Here is a 12,905-nt window from a genome sequence, read left to right as displayed (position 1 = left end):
TTCAGACCATGGGTACACCATTTAAAGACACTGCCAGTATTTAACCAGGCTTATGTTTTCCAGTAATTCTGAAGTCAAGCCATAGGAGGCTGGGACTTCAAACATGTTTTGAACTTGTGTATTTGAATAGTTTAGATACATTTGTGTTTTAAATAATGCTGCTACAGCAAAGATGAAAGAACTGTGCTTTGCATTTCAAAATACCCTTCAGGGACTGGATGGCTCAGAGGATTTGGAACAGGATCCATATCCTTTCTCCCATTCCCTGCCAATTCTAATTCAGGCAGGACAGTAGTGGACAGAAAGTCACTTTGGATGTCACCCTGGAGGACTGAAGTGCTTTGGGGACTCCATCCTTGCTCCTAATGGCCACACACTCTTACCATACCCTGTTCCATCCTGTGCTCATGGCCATTATATTCAGAGCAGCAACATGGAGGCCAAAAGGTGAATGAGCCAGAGAGTTAAATTACCTCTCAGCCACAGAGAGTAATTGTCCTAGACAAGAGGGAGTGCCCTAGTGCATTAATAACACCTCAAGTTCTCCCTGCTCCTCATTAACTTCCTGTAGTTTTTCTGTTTACTGCAGAAGATGTGTCATCTACCGACTTGAAGACAGCAGCAACAGCTCGCTGTATGTTACTGCAAAAGAGATGGTGAGGGATCTGCGTCTGTCAAGACATGCAAACGTAAGAAAACCAGTTCTTATGTGATGAACACAGCATTAGAAGCAGGCAAGGCCCAGGTGAACGGAGGGACTCTATGGAAAGAACAGAACCAGTCCTGCAGGCAGCTTCTGCAAGCCTGTGGTGCAGTCCTACCACTTGTCGACTGAACACGAGCCTGCCCTGGAAAACTGGAAACCATGCCTGGACGTGGGTGCTCTGAAAAATTGTATTTGCTTCTAAGAAAGCCAGAGGACTCTGCAGTAGCTGAGAAGAGGCTCCTGTATGACACCAACAGTCACAGTGCTTCTTATTGCGTGCAGCCTGAGCAAAGGTGCAAGTGCTATCCATGACTGCCAGTGTGTGGTGGGTAATCAGGAGCCAGGGCTGGCAGCAAGTCCTGGCCACTGATAGCCAGTATTATCATCACTATATTCACACATGCACAGATTAAGTAAAGAATAACTCAAAAGATCACAAGGTTGAGACTTTTAAGAACATCCAATACATTTTTACTTCAGTAGAATTTCTATGGCAGAATTTTTTTTACACAAGTGGCCATATTTTGCAGAAAGTATAGGTCAAAGGTACCTATGGAGAGGAAAGCCCCACAGTCCTGCACAGTGCTGGGACCCCTGGCTTGCATTACAGTACCTTCCTGGCACGGGAAGATCACCCATACACTGGGCCGATTCTTCCTGAGGTTGTTAAAACAATTTTAGAAACAGATTGCAGCAGCTGTGGAAGGCAAACTGGTTGCCTTACACCAGATGTTTTGCCCTGACAGCTCATGCACATACTAATAATGCTGTTCTTATGCATGCTGAGGAGGAGGGATAACTCTGAGGAGTAACGGTCTGGAACAGCATGCTGGAATTTCTTCTGCTGTCAGCAGAGCCTCAGTGTTATTTGTAATTTTTATGCATTAGTGTTCTGGTATCTCTGTCCATACAAAATTAGACCCTGTGGAAGAGTAATTTTTTGCCTGGCTTCCTAAGGAAATGAAGCTCATTTCAGTCATGTCGCTTGTTGTCCATCTGGGTCCTTCTTTATCTTTTCTGTAATAACTTCTAAGACCCTTGGCTGATTTCAACCAAGTTTGATCAGTAACAGGTTCAAAAGTAATTATATTTCATGAAAATAGACAGACAAATAGAGAAGCCCAAATTATGGCCCCCAGTGATAGAAAGTCTTTAGCTTGAATTCACACTAGAGAGTCCACAACAACAGAAAGACCTTGCCAATGCCCAACAGCAGAAGAAGCTTCAGTCAGACGTCATGCCTTCTTAGACAGCCCTCTGTCAGCCCCGAGACACAGTCCAAGCAAAGCAGACACCATCAGCTCCAGAGCTCCTGCTGGCCTGCTTGCTCCTGGCAACACTCCTACTGAAGACATTGGGGTTACTTGTCAAGAGAGGGAGAAATCACACCTACAGTTTTAACTAATTTAGTGGCTTTCTGGCCCAAACCAGAGAGTCCAGTCTCCATCCTTGTTGCTGCTCACCCTAGTGCTGACTGTGTACTCCCCTTCCCCTTCTGGCATTCACAGGACCCAGTGCCAAGCCAATCTGACGCACTACATTGGCAGAAAAATAACCTAGCAAAGAAAGCAGACAGCTTTTTGCTGAATGAGTGAGATGAATTGGCTGAGAACAGGAGATACTGAGCACAATATGGGTGCTAGAAGGAAAGGGAAGAGTTCATGGTAGAAGAGGGGACAGAGGGAGAGAAGAGCTGGAGTATCCTGGAGTAGGATCCTACCCTGTCAGAGCAAGTATGTTGTTAGGTAGGTTCAGCCGAAGACTTAGGATCCTACCCTGTCAGAGCAAGTATGTTGTTAGGTAGGTTCAGCCGAAGACTATCGACAGCTGTAATTGCATGTGCTACGCTAATTACAGAAACACAAAATAGCCAGCTGTGAATGAGACTGTTCCACACTGACTCCTTTGCATTTATTAGATTGTGCATGGAAATAAACAGGTTGGTTTTTAACGACGTGGAGATCCAAGCCATGACACAACAGGACAATAAGAGATACTTCCTGAAGGTGACTTCCTCTGAAGTAGTGACATTCAGGTAGCACAAGAGATGACATGATTTCTCTGATGCCTTTCTGGGACTGTGACTAAAACTGAATTAGTCTATCTATATTTAAGTTATACCAGTTCAGGTATATCCCACGATGGTTAAATCACGCTCAGGGAGAATGCAGCTATATAAAAGACCTCCTGGAGGGCTTCACATAAAGAGTAGGAGAGAAGAAAAATAAGAGGCAAGAATGCTTCTTATGCTGATATATCTAAATCCTTCAGTCCTTACACAAACCTGTGTTTAGTGCCCTTTTACTGCCACTGAATATGCATGAATCTCCCAAAAATATTTATGCTAGGACAAGCACTTATGGCTGCATCCTTGGACCTAAACACTTACTAAATAAAATCAAATCAGTCTTTCAGAGAGATTTCATGTTAATGATAAGCATTTTCTGGGAGCATTTTCTAATAAAGCAAACTATTATCATTAAAAAGAGACTTTTCAGTCAAAATAGACACCCAGAAATTCTCCATGCCTTTATATATTTTCTAATGAAAAATGTCAGGTTTTGGAAATGAAAGCTGTTCACTTTTCAGTTTTTATTAAAAACCATGGGAGAAAAATGATAAAGAAGACTTGTCCGTGTACCAAAAGGCCATTTGTCTAACCAGAACTTGTATTTAAACAAAAATTGTGGTTGTTTCTAGCTTTTAATTTTAAGAACATATGTGTATATATTTCACCTTAGTGTCACATATGAATACTCAGCTTATATTTCTGTCACCTGAGCTTGAAGGCTGTTCAGTGGAAGCACAAACCAAATCCCTGCTTAACTCAACCCAGACCCAACTGACCAACTCAAATGCCAAGGCAGACAGGGGGGCAAGTGGCACAGGGAGTTTCGTGGAGGTTAGTGTGTGTCCCAACACCCTGCCAACCTCTCAAGCTCAGAACTGCTCCCACGTGCATTTCTAAAACCTGATTTTGCCTTTTTTTCAAGCAATTGCAAAGGAAAGACAGATCTCTGCAAAGAACCAGTGTAAGGACTGGGAAGTGAGGCAGCAAGGAAAAGCAGAAAGAGAGTTATCCTGGACAGACACAGTATTTGCCTGGAAAATATTGCCTAGATTAACTGAAAGTGCAGGTACTCTTACTTGATTTGATGTACATAAAAGGGAAAGGGATATATAAAAATGCAAGTGTTGTTCAGTCCTTGTAGTTCCTGGTAGATCTGGTAAAATGTGTGAAAAGTTAAAAAAAAAAAAAGAGCAAGAGAAATAAGAAACCAACCCTTAGTAATTGTTATTTTTTTCTGTTGTGGTCAGATCAAGAAGTCAGTCTTTCATAAATCTGTTGTAATTCTGTGTGCTGCTTATTGAGGTTGAATTTTGCTATTTTTTTAAGAATTTAGATAAATCCATTCCAGCAGAGGATTAAAGATCTCTTCCCACTGAGGTGAAAGGCAAAACTTCAATGGAAAATCAGATGCCAACCTGAATCAATACAGGAACCAAGCCCCATTTTCAGGTTATTAAAGGAGTTGTGAATTTTCCAGCATATAAATTTCCTGTAGAAACTTTTTTTTCCCTACATTTAAAAAAAAATTCTGATCAATTTCTCCCCCCCCTTAAAAAATCAGATGCATTTAGTGAAAGACTGTGCTGAAACAGACCGTATTTATTGACAATGAAATGAGAGCAGTACACTTCCAAGCAATTTAAAAATAACTCCCTTCGATTAGTTTCAATGCAAGGATGATAGCACAGAGGATTATTTTTCTGTTGTAGTAAATTATTTATGTGAAAGTTGTTTTCCTTTTAACAAGTAAATCTTCCTAGACACAATTGCATTAGGTCTCTTGAATTTCATAATGGGGTTATCAATGAATGCATGCAGAGTTTCAAGGTAAGCTTCAAGTGCAGCTATGCTCATGTGGTGTAGGAAATTGAGCACCACATTTCCATGAGTACAAGTGCTCTTCCATGTCCCTTCCCCAGTGGGGAAGAGAAAATAAGAAGCTGCTACTGCATGGGTTTTTTTCTGCTTAACACTTGTCTCTTGTGAGAAATAATGTTGGATTAAACAGTGGTAACATGTTACAGCTCTTGCAGTGAGAACAGCACACAAGCCTCAACTGGAGCTGTTTTAAGTTGCACCATGCTGGGAGCCTTTTGCTGGGAGACTGTCCCCATATAACTGCATCAACCTGCACCTGGACACCCTGCCAGAACATGGCAGGACGGGACACAAGTACAAAGAGGACAAGGAGTGATCAAGCAGCAGGCGGAGCTCCATCTCCTGAGTCCTACCCCAAACCCCTACCGACAGGCATCCCAGTCCCTCAGGAGATGTCCGTCAGCCTCTGCACCAGGTATCAGTATAGAAGTCCCTGTTTCAGCACTATTGTTTTTTTCTGTACAACAGCAATTTTAATAATCTTTCATCGCCACGTGAAAAAAAAAATCTTGCCTTCCTTCTGCTGTTCCTTTCAACTTGATATGGACAAATTGATGATACAGCAGTAACAGCCCCCCACAAAATTTTGGGTTCAGTCCTCTGTAGGTTGTTATGTAGCAGAATAGGACACTGGAGGCAGCAGGATCCTCTGCAGACTGATTTTTCAGATGATGCAGAGTCAGGCACAGTTCATTTTCCTATCTTCCCCTGACATCTTCACATGCATGTGGGCTCTCTATGAAGTGCCAGGGATTAATTGAAACCTGTCCAGTTGATATGAGACTTGTATAACTCCTGATTCTTTCTGCGTACAATAACGGGGCATCACAAGCAAACAGGTATTAGACACAGTGAACAAGAGACTTGTTTAAAGCTGAACGCAGGTCATCCATTAAAGGGTATGGGGGGAAGAGTGGAGCCCAGACTGGCTACAGGAAAGAATGGGGAGATGTGTTTTAACTGCATTTGCTGCAACAGTCAGCTATCAAGAAAAATCAGGCTTCTTGATAAGGGAGAGCACTTTCATGGACACAGAACCAGTGTACAATTATGCTCCTCAGAGATGAGAACAGGAAGAAAAAGGCCAGCAAAACACCAGAGTCTGCTTTGAGGACAAGTTTGCCCTCAAAACTAGGCCAACAGTACACATAAGCAAGGACCCTGAGCGAAGGGAAGGAGCTGAGGTCGGCAGTGTCAGGAGAGCCTCTCAGTAGGGACCCCCAGTCCTATATGGCTGAGCAATGCTCTGGTGGGAAACTATACGGCAGCCAGGACCTGCTCTGACTTTCAGATGGACTTTGTGAATGCACTGGGTTGTTTTGGTCACTGTTCTCCAATTTGTCAACCAAATGTCTTGGTGTCTACTGTGGCAGAATAAGCTCCTCTTTCTCTTTTCTAGTGCTGTCTACCTACCACTGGGGCCTCGAGGTGGCTGGAGAGATGCTGATTCTGCCATTTCTCAGGAAGCAGTCAGGCTCATTTGAGGCAGGGAGGTGAGGAAACCCTGGCAGGGCCCTCAGTCTGTGTTCATGGTGATAGCCCACATAGTGCCAGGCCCCATTCACTGGCGTGGTCCATGAAACTGCCTTTCCCCCAGAACCACCTGGCAAAGAGCAAGCAGTGGAAGATGTGAGATGCACAGTTGCAGGCATGGCTGTGCAAGTAGGCACATATGAGAGCATGGCACCTTATGCGCCAAACACTACTGCTTTAGTAAAAGCATCCTAGCTGGTTTCCATTTGGAAAATACCCGAGACCATTTGCTGTATGGTAGACTTGGATCTTGCCCTTGTTCTGTCTGTGAACAACTGTATCCTTTGCAACCAAGAAAAGCATAGCCCAGCTGTTTTTCTATACCACTGCTTATAGTTTCCTAAAGTAGGAGGGCAGGGCTGTGTACCTAGTTTACAAGTATAGGAAGGACTAAATCAAATAGCTGAATAAGCAGGTATTTATTCCAGTTCTGCAGTATCAACGAATGGAGAAGGCAGCCTGAAGTGAGTGCTCTTGCCATTTGCAAAATGTTCTGTGTTTTCTCTCCTAAGGTCCTCAGTTCAGAAATACCTACGGAACATTTGAAACAGCACCATATTTTCTAGAAGAGAATATCTTTAACGTCAAAACAAGATCCAATGATCACCCATAAATAAAAAGATGACAAGAATTAAGTCAGACCGAGCAGTGTTTGTCTACAAACGGTACTCTCTCTATGGGGCTCATGAGGAAGAGGAGCATTTCAGTGGCAGGCAAAGCACCTCTCACTCACCTTCCTGCTCACATTGACATGTGGTAATCCTCAGGATGCTGCTCCAGCAGTGCGGGGAGGTGCGCAGGAGCACCTGGGCCCTGGAGTGGTTATGTTGCAGCAACACTGACCCCTGGCTCTGCCACACCAAAAGCCACGATTCTAAGTAAATTTCCAGATCTGAGCTTTTCACAAGAACTGGGGTGTTTGATGAACTCTCAAAACTGCCAACACAATATATATGTCTATCAAAACTATTGGCTTGATAAAAGTAGACGGTGACATACACCGACCACAAGCAATTCTCCTAATTTGCCCTTGAGAATTTAAACTTTCAGATAACCACTCTTGGGAGTATAACTCTTCCAGAGGCAATCACAGTTTGCATTTTTAACTTTTGAATTGAGTATTTTGAGACCTCTTTCCTTGTTCTTTTCAAATACAAGCCAGAATATACATTTAGTACATTTTTTTAGACTGGTTTAATGTCTTATGCAGCTATGTATATCTTCTGGTTTTTGATCTTCTGAAAATGTATCTTGATGTCTGACTTTGTTTTAAAGCTGATTACAAAAAAAAAGATAATAAATTAAACAAACAAAAAAGAAAATAGAATTAAAGAAACCAAATGGCAGAAAACAAATTAACATATTATACATGGTTGTGTTGTTGTTCTATAATAAAAATGTTAATGCAGTTAAATTACTTTCTGTCATTCATAGTGGTTCTTGTAAATGAGATGATGTGTTAGGACAAGACAGAAGTTCTGAAGTTTGGCTTTTTAATTACATAAGCACAGGGAGCTTCAGAAGATCAAATGAGATCTTTGCAGTTTCTGGAATGTGTGAGTCACGACTTGAAGAAATGTTTCTGTGTTCTTTCCTGAAGAAAAACAACACATAATTATTAACATATCACGGAACACCAAGAATTAGTGAAAGGTGTTGTACAAATAGATGCTGATCTTTCTACACTATTTTTTCAGCATCATCTGCCAAACAGTCTATACTTTTGATGGAACTGATCTAAATTACAGATGGGCCAAAACTGCTTTTCAGGGTCAAATTTGGCCTGATTTTAAAAGGCTTCTTATTGATTGAAAGTGGATCTGAAATCAAGCAGAGCTAGATGAGGCCCAGTTATCAGCAGATCCCATTATGCAGAGCGGAGCAAGTTACAGCTGGAGCTCTGAGTGGCCCCTGCAAGTTAAGCATATGCTTTAGTGCTTTGCAGGACTCGTGCCAGAGATCTCCATCCTTTACAAGATGGAGTTACCAAGCTGATGGACATGCTCCAAAACAGGCGTCTCTAGCAGAAAAAGCACCAGATGAAAAACCTTAACTGAAGGCTTCTTTTCTCCTGAATGGCCAGGAACAGAGGGGTCCTCTCAAAAGGCACCCATGATTAAGATAAAGGGGATTACAGCACTGTCACTCAGAGCAGCCACATGCAGTGCATCCTTTCTAATCTAAGAGAAAAGAGATTTGAAATGCTGATAGACCTTACTAACAGATACAGGCTGCAAGTAGTCTGTTGCAGAGAAAAAAAAAGCTTCTCCTGTAGCAGCGTGGCTGCTACACCTTACAAGCCAAGAATGTGTAAAGGTAGACAAATCTTTCTGGGGAGAAAAAAATCAAATATAAACAAGCAAGCAACCATAGATTGTTTCAAAAATAGGAGTGCTGGATGCATGAGATCTCAGGGGTGATGAAGAGGACACACACAGACAATGCCAGCTCAGCCTTAGAAATCCTCGTAACACATTCTGATTTGCTCATCTCTCCTGCTTTCATTTTTCTCCTGTCTTGGGTGAAGGGTTTTGTTTAATAACATCATTTGCATCAGTGTGTCCCAACTGACCAAGGTACTAGGGCTGGGAAAGATTAGCATGGTAATCTCATTCTGATGGATAAAATTAGCAAAGATATTCCCCTGAATAGAGAGCTGCCATTGGCGAGCTGCCGTGCTTAGAATCAATTACTAAATTACTTTGAGCTCTAAGTCGACAGTAACAGAAAAAAATTGGCATCGACCGAAGTGAAATAAGATAAAAAATATGCGATCATTAAATCTCTCGCTACTATTCGCGAATGTGACTCACAAGAACTGCACAAAAAATAAGGCAGAATTTAATTTTTAACAGTGGTCCCTGTCATCATTTCAACCAGTGCAGCTCAGCCTTGCTATCTGGCTGCTCAGAGGAAGAGCTGGGCTACTCGCAGCTCCCATGATGTGCTAAGCAGGGCACATCATGGGGACTGAAAGCCATAAGACCAGTTTCTGTATGTGCAAGCAGAGAAGGATAGAGAAAGCCTTTGCCAAGACATAGAACCTTCCTTCATGCTGTAATTATCTGCTCTCTGTGTAAGCATATGGTCTGTACTTAATTCTTTGCAAGCATAGAGAAGGGTAGGTTCCTGCCCCAGAGAAGGCACAGTCTGGAGGCTTTTCTGTGCATGAACACACAGTGTACAAAATTCAAAGTAGTAAGTAAAGCCCCATGTGCTTACCTCCCTTGTTCTAACACACACACAAAAAAATCTGTTATTACTTCAAAAGGTTTCTTAAGAGCAACATCATGCTGATTATAACATATTCAGGGATTTGCCCAGGCTTAAACATGGCCAAAATCTCTGATCTTCACTGAACACAGACCTTCACTACCCATTTGACATGCCTGGCAAGGCAGAAATGATCTGCAGTGATGGAGATGGTCAGAAGAACTAGCGTTTGCATTGTTATGGCCAGCATTTTGAAGTATCTACAGACTTCAGACCCCTGATTTTCGACTGCCCCAGTTGAGAGCAATGGTTCAGAGGTCTGGCTTTCAGAGGCTTTTGAGGCTTGTCCAGTTGAACACATACACCTAGAGGCATCTCAGATCACTAGCTGCTTCTACAGACCTTCTAAAGTCACAGAAGCTGTAGATAAATGCTCCTTTTCTGTAATAGAGGAGATGTGAAAGAGAAAAAACAAAATTAAAAACTACCCTGTTACCCAGAATGTAGGACATGGGACATCCTAGCTTCAGATATTGCCCACTACTTTAGCTACAGTTATGAAATTAATGGGCTTCAGAATGAAAAATATCCAACTAACACACGATCAGTAGGATAGCAGTGATATAGAAAAAAGAAACGTGAAAGAACCTTTTATCAGCTTTAAACACCGGGAATCACAGTAGCGTAAGTAATTGATAATATTATTAGCACAGTATACATATCAGCTGTCGGGATATTATGAGGACTGAATCCAATCTCTGTTGAGGGAGTCAGGGTCAACATCATTAACTATAGATCCTGTCCTGGTTTACATATAGAGCCCTCAGGCCAAGTGTCTGCCAGATACATCTCTATAGATGTGCATAGCTATAGGACATACAGGGGGCTAATCACACACATCAGTAATAGACAACAAGCTTTTGTTTATCTGAAGGTTTACTGGAATTAACTGATTAGTGTCAACTTGACACAATAACTTTTGTCTACAATGTAGTAGATCATTTTGATGGTTTTATTGATGGAGTGTTGTCTAATGTAAATTGTAAGGGTAGTTGAATGAAGTAGGAAACATTTTAGTTAAACAGAAATTGAAAAAGCCACTAGCAAACATATCTTCTAAATGTCACATTCTGCAGCGTTACAGATGCCATGATAATAATAATAATGATGGCAACAACAGTAAGCAAGAAGAATTTAAAAGGGAAATAAACATCACCTATTCATAAATCTATCTCTTACATAAATCTTCAGATGATAACCTGAAGTTAAAACTAACGTAAGATAAATTTGACATATCTCTTTCTGCACATAAAATTAGTCTAGTAAAAGAAAAGCAAAAATGAAGTAAAATATATTTATTTACCTAAAACTCATAGTGACCCTATTTAGAATAAAAGTATGAGAAATATTTACGAAAAAAAAAAAATGTCTGTTGGGGTAAATTAATCCTGTGCATAGATTCATAACATTATTTTATGTTTCTTGTTAGATATAATTACTTTCTTCCATAGTTAATACGGAACACACTGTTTGCTTTCCTCTGCTGGGTGTCAAATAGCTTTCATGAACTAGTTTAGGCTTTCTGTTCTCATGGCTTCACAACACGCTTAGGAGTTCATAGTTGAAAACTACACATGATCATATTCATCTTCTAACATGAATAACAATAGACTTCTTTTCTGTCTCAGATATTAGATTATTTAGTGCAACTGTTGGACAATCTCCTTTGAAAGTAAGCTCAGGGAATACAGTGATTATGTCATGAATGCTTCAAATAACAAAGATGCTATATGGTCTGCTATATTTATATTCTACTATAAATAACAGAAAACTAATTCACATTCTTTTATAACTTCTAAATCACCTTCCCTTCCTTTCCAGGCACAAACTATTCTCCCCACAATATCAAGTCAAAACAATTAGACTAAGACAAGGGGGATACTGTGTGTCACAAAACTAAGTAATTAAATTTAGGCAGTATTATCAATGATGCCCAGTTTCAACCGTTGAAGCTGCAGTTAGTAACCCCAGTCTGTCCCTCTATCAAAAAGCTATTTATTCTTCATTACTGGCTATCCCTGGGTTACAGGGATTCATTGTCATAGTAACTTACAGGAGGAACAGTTAGTGCAATGATATTATGGAAATAGCCATTTCATAGCTCATGGGCAAAGAAGTATTGAGTCACAGCTTTCCAGCAGTTGTCAGCAATGGTGAAATCTTATCTGTGTTATCACCCTTGAGGATTCATTACATTTGTTTGGCTTATAGCAATGTAATAGAGAGGAAAATCATGTCACTGGAGAAAAGAACCCCATTTTAGAGAACCTGTCCATACAATTCCTATAGGAGTCTATATGCAAGGTCTGCAAAACTGAGGACAAATCATGCTGTCCACTGAGCACACAGATTGCCCAGTTTAGATCAGAAATAGCCAGACCAACATGGTTCCACTATGGCCATTGACACAAGTATAGTTATGGCTCCCTCTTGATCCACCTCAAAACTAATCCTGCCTCCTAACTGGAGCAGGGGAGCACATGTTTGAGAGAGTGCAACTTCCAGCACTGACATTTCAAAAGGTTTTATTTAGCTCACATACCTTTAAATCTGAGGATGTGCAAAGTCACAAGAGCTTATTACATGGAAGGCAATGAAAGTAAATGGATACTTAGATAGATTGTGTCATTCTTGAAGAAACACAAATGAAATTAAAACAATTAATTCTGTGTTTTCGTCCCTAAGAGTATATTGATGCATCCAAGAAATCATAGCCCTTCTCCAGCAGCATCTGACTTAGCAGTTTTCTGAAGGTCTCTGCTCCATTCAAGATTTGATCAGATCTTTTTGTACTTGTCTATTTATTAGACATAGACTACCCAAATCTATGTTTGTTTGAAACTGACAATACACATTTTCAGCCCTGATTTCTGCCTCATTGCTAGAAAAAATATCTTGAAATGGGGTTTATTTTAAGCCTAGGAAAAAAAGGTGTCTGTTTTGGAAAGCAAAATGTTTCATGTGGTTAACACTTACACAGCTAACCAAGTCACTTGACTTGCATGTAAACAAAACAAGTAATTTTTATCCTGCTTTAAAAAGTAGCTCCTGGGCAAAGGTACACTTTCTTAAATATTTTGGTTCATTTTAAACAGGATGTTAAAATATCTAGCTATTGATTTTCTGTGGCCCTTATGTGTAGTTATTTGCATTATAAAAGTTCCATTATTATAACATCAAGTCAGAAGCAGCTGATAAGATGTAAACACAATACACTGCAATTTATTTTTATGGAGTATCTTTTATAGAAAACATAAAAGAACCTTTTACATGTAGCTATACACTTTCAAACACAATTCTCAATTGTGCCCAGTAGTGGATGGTTAAGTAGAAGTATGAAAAGAAAGAAGATGACCATTTGTGGTCTATACAATGGCCAGGTACAACACAAACAGTAGTCAGGAGAATGTCAGGGACTGACAGCATTTTTCCCAATGGTGCCTT

The sequence above is a fragment of the Athene cunicularia genome, assembly GCF_003259725.1.
Source record: "Athene cunicularia isolate RWA chromosome 4 unlocalized genomic scaffold, athCun1 chr4_part1, whole genome shotgun sequence".
In the NCBI taxonomy this organism is placed as follows: Eukaryota; Metazoa; Chordata; class Aves; order Strigiformes; family Strigidae; genus Athene; species Athene cunicularia.
The sequence above is the reverse complement of the archived record's forward strand: the minus strand, read 5'-3'. Positions refer to the sequence as shown.